The sequence below is a fragment of the Euprymna scolopes genome, chromosome 20 (genome assembly GCF_053919585.1).
Source record: "Euprymna scolopes isolate OS-2025 chromosome 20, ASM5391958v1, whole genome shotgun sequence".
NCBI classification, from domain to species: domain Eukaryota; kingdom Metazoa; phylum Mollusca; class Cephalopoda; order Sepiida; family Sepiolidae; genus Euprymna; species Euprymna scolopes.
Genome location: NC_136501.1, coordinates 10,388,144 through 10,400,427, shown reverse-complemented (window position 1 = coordinate 10,400,427; position 12,284 = coordinate 10,388,144).

Genomic DNA, 12,284 nt, shown 5'->3' with positions numbered 1-12,284 from the left:
AATTCGCTATTCGCCGTTCGATAGGAAAGCGTTCAGTGCACAGAGAAAGAAAACAAACTCAACTCTTCTAGTCTACTGATTAATTCAACAAAAAGATATATATATATATATATATATATATATATATATATTTATATTTATATATATATATTTATATATATATATTTATATATATTTATTTATATATATTTATATATATATATATTTATATATATATATTTATATATATATATTTATATATATATATTTATATATATATTTATCAGAGAGGCGGTAGCACTCTCTATATAGGGATGGCCCGTACACGCCTATATACGCCTACAAAACAAAACTATCCAAATCTCAACTAAAATCAACTTATAAGTTTCAAAAAGCACATATTCTTACAGAGAAGCGTCTTACGAATCCAGCGAGTGTCAGAACGTCGGTTAAAATGTCAAAAGAGAGCAAAAAAAAGGGTACAAAAATGGCCAATTGTTCTTCTTTCTTCTTTCTTCTTTCTTCTTCTTCTTTCTTCTTTCTTTTGAGACGATGTATCTCGGTATACGAACGGTCTCTGACAACAGTTCAAGCATCAATCGACTGCTCTTTACACGGAGAAGTGCAGTGACCCATCGCTTTTTAGCTAACTCCATAATTAAATAAGATTACGTGTAATAACAAGTTTTAAACACTATATACCCAATATAGACAGACAACTTCGAACACGGAACTTCTCTCAAAAGGGACAGCTCCAAATAATACACCGGATGCTCACAGACGTTCCAGTTTGCCAGTGGCCTATATTTTTTGGACGCTGAATATTTGAGGTGAACGTTAAGGTTTTTTCTTTAAACAGTAACCCACCAGCGTTAATGAAACCACGAAATCTTTATCTCAGTTGATCAAAATTGTTATAAGAGTAACCTATCAGCAAGTACGACGTCAAAAAACAATGTTATAAAAACAAATAATTCTTCAGATTTTGGACTGTAAAATATGCACAAAATGTCAATGCTGTGACCAGGATTCGAACCTAGGTTAGCACGGCCACAACGTGGGGGTCCGAACCTCTAGACGATCACGGCTAACACTGACGTCTGTCGTTCTTGGCAGAAAGACACATGACTACTATCAAACTATTGAAAAATAAGGAGGAAACTTGAAATTCTCACGCATGCGCAAAAATACACTATAGCAACCATTGTTAAATGCAGCTGAATCTCTTCGCTCGCTAAGAAAAGTAGATCAGACCAGTTCTTCTAAGAACTCACCAAACGCCAAAGGAAATAAGTTAAATTAACCGCAAAAGAAACTGCAAGAAAGTCATCTTTTAAGAACTCACTGGAAGCTGACCAAAAAGAATCAAAATCCAAGCCCTAGCCATAAAAATAACTAGATATTGTGGCTACTATACACAATCTACTAATAAAAACAAGTAAGTTTTCTAAAATAAACTACAATAAATTAACCAAGTAACCTCACACTGTCACTGATTAGGACTTCATATAAAGATAACAACTACACTATTGGTGTATATACCGTTCCACACTTTAACTATTGGTGACGGGGCAGTATCTCAATTCTATGAGAGTTGTCTTGCTATAAGATAAGTGATATTATAGTAAGATACACATAAGTGTTTACATTTAATAAAAAATGCCAAAGTCAGCACGTAGTAAAAAAGCTCAGAGAAATATAGACTATGAAAAAAGTCAAGGTATTATTTGAGCAAAAAGAATACTATCAGAAAAATGCTGAAATAATAAAAATTAAGTATCATGCAAATCCTGAGGCAAAGAAGGCTGCCTCACGTGCTGACTCAAAAGCACGGTATAACAGGGATCCCGAGGGGAAAAAACTGTCTCACGTGCTCTTTATAACAAAGAACCAGAAAAAAAGAAGGCTGCCTCACGTGCTCTTGATAACAAAGAACCAGAAAAAAGAAGACTGCCTCACGTGCTGACTCAAAAGCACGGTATAACAGGGATTCTGAGGGGAAAAAACTGTCTCACGTGCTCTTTATAACAAAGAACCAGAAAAAAGAAGGCTGCCGCACGTGCTGACTCAAAAGCACGGTATACCAGGGATTCTGAGGAGAAAAAAGCTGCCTCACGTGCTCTTTATAACAAAGAACCTGAAAAAAAGAAGGCTGCCTCACGTGCTCTTTATAACAAAGAACCAGAAAAAAGAAGACTGCCTCACGTGCTGACTCAAAAGCACGGTATAACAGGGATTCCGGGGGGAAAAAAGCTGCCACACGTGCTCTTTATAACAAAGAACCAGAAAAAAAGAAGGCTGCCTCACGTGCTGACTCAAAAGCACGGTATAACAGGGATCCCAAGGGGAAAAAAGCTGCCTCATGCACAAACTATTATAAATATAAATATCAAAAACTGCCAAATCTTTGCCAAAACGCCAAAGAATGAACCAAGAAAAATTTAATAGTGAAGGTATGAACATTTTAGAACTTTATAATACTCTAACTGTTTTATCAGAGAGGCGGTAGCACTCTCTATGTTATATAGAACCGATGGAGGACCAAGAGGCAACTCCTAAGGCCCAAAACCCAAAGACCTTAAACCCAGCAGGAAGCGACCTGCTACTAATGGAGGCGGCAATGAGCCGCCTCCTAAAAAAGACAATACTATCATGAATGTAAGACTGTAAGTAAAAATACTAATTAACAAGAATAAAAAAGCATTGGAAATGCAAAAGGATATAGGGATGGTATGCCAAAAAGTATACAAACAAGATAGCTATGAATGGCTAGGCACATGGAAATAGAATTGCATCGAAAGTATAGCCCTATAGCTTTTTACAACCATAATGATGGCACGGAATGAAGATTGGAGAAAAGCTATAGGGCTATACTTTGGATGCAATTCTATTTCCATGTGCCTAGCCATTCATAGCTATCTTGTTTGTATACTTTTTGGCATAACACCCCTATATCCTTTTGCATTTCCAATGCTTTTTTTATTCTTGTATATATATATATTTATATATATATATATATATATATATATATATATATATATATATATATATATATATATATTTATATATATATATTTATATATATTTATTTATATATATATTTATATATATATATTTATATATATTTATATATATATATATTTATATATATTTATATATATAAATATATATATTTATATATATATTTGTACATATATATATATATATATATATATATATATATATATATATATATATATATGTATATATATATATAAATATAACACGGAAATTACATAATTGTCGATGCAATAATTTATTTCAACCTTATGGTATTTTCAAGCATCTAAACTAGACAATTACATTTTTGATACTCATCAAAAGAGTATCAAAAATGTAATTGTCTAGTTTAGATGCTTGAAAATACCATAAGGTTGAAATAAATTATTGCATCGACAATTATGTAATTTCCGTGTTATATTTTTATGTTATTGCTCTGTTTACCACATTAAGCTCTCATACCCGGATTGCCATTTCCTCCTGGAATTATTCCATTATAACACTATATATATATATATATATATATACCATTCACAATTATAGAGTTCATATAGTCAACAATTAGTCTTTAGGCCTTTCCCTTTCTTTCTCTTCTTTGTAATGCGGCTTGGTGATACAGGGCGTCGTGGAGAGGGAATAAGCGATCACTCTCAACTCCGGACTCCAAAACTCAATTTTGAAAACTCAAAAACAACTACAAAACTGACTTTTTCGGCTTTGCATATCCTTATATAATGCTGGACGGGGTGATGTGGGGCGTTTTCCCACTCAGTCAACTACGATAGCGTCACTTACGCCTTGTTTAGATTAAATCCCTCTTCGAATTCCCACGTAATCGCACCTGGAAGGTCGCAAGCTGGTTGCCAGGCCCTTGGGGTCACGCTCGTAATTCCTAGGTCAGATGACTTTTCATTTTTCCTTTCTCGTCTTATCTTTTGTACTAAGCCTCTCTGTTCTCTGTCTTGCTCCTCTTTGCAGTGTTTCTTGCTGCAGCGATTTACCTGTGTTCTGCATTTTATATTTTTCTCGTTCTTTTTTGTATCATTCACACAGTTTTCTCTGCAAATCAGTCCTCTTCCTCCGCCTTTCCTTTTCATTTAGAGTCAGTTGGCATTATCCTTTGGGTATAGTACATTGTGCATAGTCAAACGTCTCTTGGTCTTCTGGACGGGATGCCTCAGTTCTTGATGGAGATCTGAAGAATATTGTCTATGTGATTATTTTTTAGGTTTTATTAGGTTCCTACTATATAGTTTAGTTTCTAGGATTTTTTCTTATTCTTCTCAAATTATCTTTGCCAATTTTATCGTTCATGTTTTCTTCCTCTTCTTATTCTTCTTCTTATTCTTCTTATTCTTCTTCTTCTTATTATTATTATTATTATTATTATTATTATTATTATTATTATTATTCACATTTTGTGTCTGGCTGTTGGTATTAACGATTTTATGTTGATAGGCGGATCATAACAAATTCACATAAGCTATTCTGACGATATTGAAATATAAATTTAATGGTTAAAATTCCGAGATGCGAAGGAATTAAAATGACCAAGTGAACCGTCGCCATGACAACGACGGCGAGAGCGACAAAAAAAAACGCTGATGTACTTAAAATACAGAAAAATATCAGCGTTCCCACCGAGGAAAGTTAAGAATTGAGACGCGAGTTAGTTGCAGAAGAGATTCCAAGGAAGGAAGACGTCTAAGCAACTCCGCTGATAAAAATAAGAAAACAAGAAATATGAAGGAAACCATATTTGGCGTCAATCAGCGTAAATGAAGGTAGATTTGTCTTTTACTCTTTTTATTAGTCAGTTACAAAGATCTATCGGACCACTTTAAAAGAACTATTAAATGTCGAAAACTCAGGAATTTCGCTAGAGTTTGATAAAACAAAAATATCGCCCGAAAGAAATATATATATATATATATATATATATATATATATATATATATATATATATAAAAGGGAAAAGGAGAAAAAAATAAATAACACGAGACAGACAAAATAAATACAAGGGAAAATCAACAGAAGTAGTCTCCCTTATTCTGTTATTAAAAGAAAAGGATATACTGGTGTAAAGAGCGCAACTCCGCAAATTATTTCTGTTGTAAATTTGCCTTTCTTTTTTTATTGGGAGTTTGGTATGCGAGATATATATCGATATATATACATATACAAAAAAGAGAAAGGGAAAAAGAAAAAGAGAAGAAAGACTTATGAATTAATATATATATTATCATCTTTTGAAATTTGCATATATTACCTATTTGTTCTTTGGTTATGTTCATTATATAAAATAAAAAGATAAACAAAAAAGGATGTATATATATATATATATATATATATATATATATATATATATATATATATACATGTATAATTGGTTGTCTTTTCATGTTAAATAAAATAAAAAGATAAACAAAAAAGAATATATATATATATATATATATATATATATATACATGTATAATTGGTTGTCTTTTCATGTTAAAATATATGTTGAAATTTCTTACAATGATAGAACAGCTGATTGCTCAATACATCTATTCATTCATCTGACATCTATTTTTATAAAACCACAAGCCTATAATCCGTGTTTGTAAGTCGAGAAGAGAAGATGATGGTTACCCCTATTTAAAATGCTCTTTTTGGCAGAGGAAGTCAACAAAATATGGGCTGGCGCGTAGCTTCTCGCGTTCTTCCACGCAACCTGAGGAAATTATTTTTTTTATTATTATTAATTTATCACGATCAGATAACAAAGCTCAGAAGGGGCACGTCACATGGGAATCTTGTCCGGAAAATTAATTTTTATTAAATGAATAAATAAAAATCAAAAGGATCCTTAATTTTCTTGAAAAAGTAAAATTATACGGACGCCATTTACCGGGAACTTTGAAAAAAAAAGAAAGATGCGAATGACGTAAAAAATGTTTTTTTCAACATACGGACAACGAGACTATTCATTACATAGGGGGCTCGACGGCCAAGTCAAAAGAAACCTTACTAACTTAAATTGCATTAACTTGCGATACAACCAACAAAGATGGATGGATGGAAGTTTTTTTTTTTATACAGCTATCACTGTAGAAGCTAGAAATGATGAGAAAAAGTATCTTGCTTGGAAATCAAAAAAAAAACAATGAGAAAAGAGAAACTAATCCGAATAATATCTGACACATCGTTGACGAGCAAATTTTCGATCCAAAGGTACTAAACAGACTGCCGGGCGAAACGATCAATCTACCAGCAGAGCAAATAGAATTAGAAAAGAACAATCCATGGACGAGGCTACAACTTGAGAAGGCCAAGTTAGAGCAAGAGATAAAACTAAGGAAAATTAGTTTATCGGAAAGAGTACAAAAACCGAACCAGTGTATGTTCGACTTAACGAAACAAGTACGGTTAGTACCGAAATTCGTGGAAGCAAACGTAGACAAGTATTTTCAACACTTCGAAAATACAGCAACCAACTTAAATTGACCGAAAGACAAGTGGACGTTACTTGTACAAACCGCACTCGTCGGAAAAGCACAGAAAGCTTTTACCATACTTTCAGCGGAAGAAAGTAAAGACTACGATGTAGTTAAAAAGACAATATTGCAGAGCTTCGAACTTTTACCCAAAGCATACAGGCAAAAGTTCAGAGCGCAAAGAAAGACTGATGTTCAGTCATTCAAGGAGTTCGTCAACGAGAAGCAAAGATTGATGAACAAATGGTTCAGTGCGAAAAGAATAGAAGACGACGCTGGAGAAATAAAACAGCTACTATTGATGGAAAAGATATTAAATTAGTTACCAGAGGAAATGCGGATTTATCTAAATGAAAAGAAAATCAACTCTGGTAACGAATTAGCAATATTAGCCGATGAATATGTAATAACCCGTAAGAGAGGCAAGAACAGACCTACTTTAACAGGTCGGACAAACGTCCGAGAGAACCAACTGTAAAGAGAGACAGTATGGTTGGAAGTCGGACGACAACGACAAAGAAGCCGAACCATACTATGTGCTATAGATGCGGATAGCCTGGGCATATAGCCGTTAACTGCAGGTTAGGTCGTGGACGTGAGATTAAAAAAAAAAAAAAGCAGGAGAGGCCAAACCGCAAGGAGTTTTATCGTCGACGCATGAAGATAAGATTTACCAACCCTTCACAAGAAAAGGAAAGATTGTAGATGAAACAGGAAATAGCACCTCCGTGACCATATTAAGGGACACCGGCGCTGCACAATCCTTAATTCTGGAGGAAAAGGTATCATGCAGTCGAACAGTAGGCTCCGTAGCAATAGAAGTGGGAGGAAAAGCGATGAGAATTCCCATGAAAGAAGTGAAACTCATAACAGGGAAAATAAATAAGAAAATAATAGTCGGAGCAGTGAAGGCACTCCCTATTAAGAATATAGACATTTTACTGGGGAACGAAGCTCAGATTGAACTTTCCCAGATAGATTCGGGAGACGGGCATACATATAACCTGCGAAGTACGAAACAAGATATAAATGAAAAGATTCCGTTGAGCAATAGACCACATAAGGAGCTGAAAAAAGCACAGAGGTGCGACAACGACTTAAAATGCTATATGAGCAAGTGGGTAAACCGACAGATGAAAAACACACTCATCAATATTACATGGAAGATGGAATATTGAAAGGCGGCGAAGCGTAAAGGCGAAAGAGAGGGACGTTACCACCAAATAGTCATGCCAAAAGAGGATCTTGAGGAAATGCTACGATTAGCACACGAAGTGCCATCGGCAGAACATCTCGGCATAACCTTTTAAAATGACATTGCAGCAAGTTTTTATGAAAAATTACTGAGGCCTTTTCATTGGCTGGACGTAAGGGCAAGTACAAAGGAATTTTGTAACTCGTACAGGACACGTCGGAGCGCAGGAAAGCCTAGACCAGACATACCACCAGCACCACTTAAGCCAATAACTATCACGGAAAAACTTTTGAAAGGGTGATAATAGACTAGATATTTAAAAAGGTCTTTTCCAAGGGCCACGAGAAAACATATCCTCTTAATTGTTTTCCCAGGTGCAGATTAACTGTTTATCGAAAGTGACGTGTTGAATCTAGTTTCGTCAATATGGAGTGAAACGTGTAAGTGAAGTAATTCTGCTAATTCTTGCTTTCCGGGCTGTTGGAAAACTGCTTCTGTGGTACCAGTATTCAAGAATTCTGGCGAAAGAACTGACCCATTAAATTATCGCCCTATTAGCCTCCTCCCACTTTTTGCCAAAATATTTGAGACCTTAATTAACCATGCTCTAGTCCAGCACCTTACAGATGCTAAACTTCTGACCGACCAACAATATGGATTTAGACAAGCCCGTTCCACGGCAGACATCCTCACTGTAATCTCTGAACGCATATACCATTCACTGGACAAAGCGGGAGAGGACAGAGCGGTAGCTCTAGATATATCTAAGGCTTTTGACAGGTTATGGCATGAGGGTCTCCTCGGGAAGATTAGATCTTACGGTATCACTGGTAGAATACTTAACATAATTAAATCCTTCTTAGATAAGAGGAAAATCCAGGTTGTCTGCGACGGTCGTACATCTAAACAATATGATATAAATGCGGGAGTGCCCCAGGGATCTATCCTTGGACCTCTGCTGTTCCTGATATTCATAAATGACCTCCCCGACAAAATTGCCTCTGAGATGGGTATATATGCTGATGACACCACATTCTATAGCAGGCACGACAGGAAAACAAATGAACATATATCTAAAGTAATGGCAGAAACACTAGAGGATGACCTCAAATCAGTAGTGGAATGGGGACAAAAATGGATGGTCACGTTCAATCCCGCCAAGACAAAACAGGTTTCATTCAATAATTACAAGAAACCTTCTCTACCACCTATAGTAATGGCCAACGACTCTTTTTCTGGGGGTACGTCTCTCAAGCTCCTTGGCCTTACGTTCACAGGAAACATGATTTGGAACAATTACATCGAGGGCATTGCCAGGGCCGCTGCGAGGAAGGTGTGCTCTCTCTACCGTGCTAGAAAACTTCTAACACTCGAAAGTATCCTGTACCTCTATAAGGCCACTATTCGCCCATGTATGGAGTATTGCTGTCATATTTGGGCTGGTGCATCGGCTACTAGTCTCTCGCTCCTTGACAGGGTTCAAAAGAGAGTCGCAAATCTGATAGGCCCTAAACTGGCATCTGAGCTTCAGCCTCTGTCCCATCGTCGAAACGTTGCATCCCTCTGCCTGTTCTACAAGTATTATAATGGTGAATGCTCTGAAGAACTGCAAGCACCTGTGCCCCCACGACGTGAACACCCTCGACAAACCCGACAAGCTGCTAAATCCCAACCCCACACTGTAGAGATCCCTAGATGTAAAAGATCTTTCTACTCCAGTAGTTTCTTCCCCAGAACTGCTAGACTTTGGAATTCCATTCCAGGTCACTGCTTCCCCAACTGTACTGACATGCATAAGTTCAAGTGCAACCTGAACCAACATCTCGCTGCCCTAATCCCTACATAGTACCCCAATAGAAGTTTCCCCTGATAGTAGCCCCCTACACCAAAGTGGCAATGTGCCTTGTTTGGGGTGAAAATGTAATAAAAAAAAAATTTTAAATCAATTTCTGTCTTTTAAGTATGTTTATTGGAATTGTTCCCTGTGTTCCTAACATTATTGGTATTACTCGTAATCTTATTGCTTTGTGTAAATGGCACTTCTCTTATGATCTCCATAGCACGATAATCGCTTTGGTAGCATGTTATAAAATTGAAAAAAATATAAAAGAATATAATATTCCAGACTGTTTCGACTTACTCCACGGGTAATTCAAGTTCGTTTGTTTACTCTACGTATTTCTTGATCCGATTTATATGACATAATTGTATCTTATCCCGTCTGTTTGGTGTTGTTGCAAAGAAGAAAAAAAGTACACACAACCTCAACTCACTGCAGCAGCGTCGTCCGTCGGTACTTTCCGTAGACTCGTTTTCACGTCTGTCCTCATCTGCTCCAGTGGTCTGTTTTTATAAAAGACAGTCCTCCAAATTCGCATATGTGTGCGAGAGCATACGAGATTCTGCGAGACTGCATTGTTATATAAGGCCGCAGGCGCCATCTTGGACCCTTTCCAGCATCATGACTCTGCGTCGGCAAAGCACACACCAAGGCCGTTTAAGAGGTAAGCCTGCGTTCCCACAATTTTCGCCACATTTGGGATATTCACTTTATAATTCAGTTCGTCAACCTTCTCCGTTATTGTATAAGGGTCTTGGAATTTGGCACCGAATAGGGACTTTCTTGTTGGTAGGAGAACCATAACTTTTTCGCCCACATCGAATTTCCTGACCTCAAACCTTTTATCATAGAGGCGTCGCATCTTCTTCTGGGACTTGCTCAGGTAGGTTTCTGCCATCCTCCTGGCATCCTTCAAGTTTTCTGCAAGTCTTCGACATACTCCGTTACTGGTTGAGGTGACTTTCCTGGGTTATCCCATTGTTCTTTCGCCAACTTGAGATTTCGCATTTCATGTCCATAGACTAGTTACAGTGGACTATATCTTAGCAATTCTTGAACTGAATCTCTAGCAACAAGGAGTACGACAGGTAATTCTTTGTTCCAATCATCTTGCCTCTCCGTGTAGTGAGCTCTCAGCATATTTTTTAATGTTGCATGGAACCGTTCTAACGCGCCCTGGTACTGCGGGTGGTATGGACTTGATGTGGCATGTTTTATTTCTAGCTGTTCAGTCACTCTTTTGAACAGGTTTGATGTGAAAATTTGTTCCCCTGTCTGTCAGGCATTCCCATTTTAGAGAAATAATTTAATAGAGCTTCTACTATTTTCTTTGTGGATATTGTGCGCAATGGTATAGCTTCGGGAATCTGGAGTTGGCGCATAGTATTGTCAATAGATAGTTGTGTCCTGCCTTCGTTTTTCTCAACTTTAATTTGGACATTCAAGCTATATCTTAACATTTTCGCTGTTTCCAACAGGCAAGCCTTTAGTAAAATTGGAAAAGCAATTGTCCTGTCAATTTGATCAAACATTTATGGTGGTCTTTTGTTATCGTCACATCGTTCCAATTACAATGAATCTTGTTCTTTCTCTTGCACTCTAGTATCGAAAGGGAAGGCTACGTCATTGATTGAGCACGTTCTTTTGTTTTTATTAAGTAAAATTATCTTAGGTTTGGAGTGTTCAAGGACCAATTATTTTTATTATTATCATTATTATTACTTGCAGTTAAGCCCGGCTTTGCTCAGGTCCTATGTACTGTTTATAACTTTATGCGCATATGTATATATATATATATATATATATATATATATATATATATATATATATATATATATATATATATATAAAGTTTGACCAGGTAACCTACATCTAAAATTTCAAGTGTTTGGACCCAAAATGGGCGGAGGAGTTTGGTAGAGTCTGCAAAGGTCAATTCTTTTAACTTTGACCTATTGACAGCCAAACTTTCGCCCCAAAACTGATTAAAATGCTTTCTGCGTGTCTGAATACCCTTTATGTGAAATTTCAAATGTTTAGACCCGAAATTGTCTGAATAGTTTGCTATAGACTGCAAAGGTCAAATCTTTTAAACTTTGACCCCTTGGCAGTCAAATTTTCGGCCAAAAAACGATTAAAAATCTTGCCCTGTCTGAATACACTTTATGTAAAATTTCTAATGTTTAAACCAAAAATTGGTAGAGTAATTGGGTAGAGATCGCAAAGGTCAATTTTTTTTAACTTTGACCCCAGTTTTGACCCCTTAACATTTAGTGTTTTGAACTCAAATCAAATTAAAAAGTTTTAACTTTGTCCAAGTAAGCTGCATCTAAAATTTCAAGTGTTAGACCCAAAATTGGCGGAGGAGTTTGGTAGAGTTTTCAAAGGCCAAATCGTTGAACTTTGTCCCCTTGACAGCCAAATTTATGGCCGAAAACCGATTAAAGAGATGTTCCCAAATCTCAAAACGCCTTATGTCAAATCTTAAGTCTAAAATTGAAAATTAACAAATTATTTTGGTAAGAAAATGTACACACACAGACACACACGAGTCAAGATCAAAGTGTAGTATCTGTTCTTCAGATGCTGTATTTCAATTTCTTGTTCTCTGTCAGTGGAAGAGAAATCCTCCACGACTGAGACAATTTTTATTTTTGTTCCTTTTCTCCACATTAAAAAAAAACACCCTGATGTCTAACTCTGTCCCGTGGGGAGACATTGTAAATAGGGGCACACAGAGACAATTTTTACT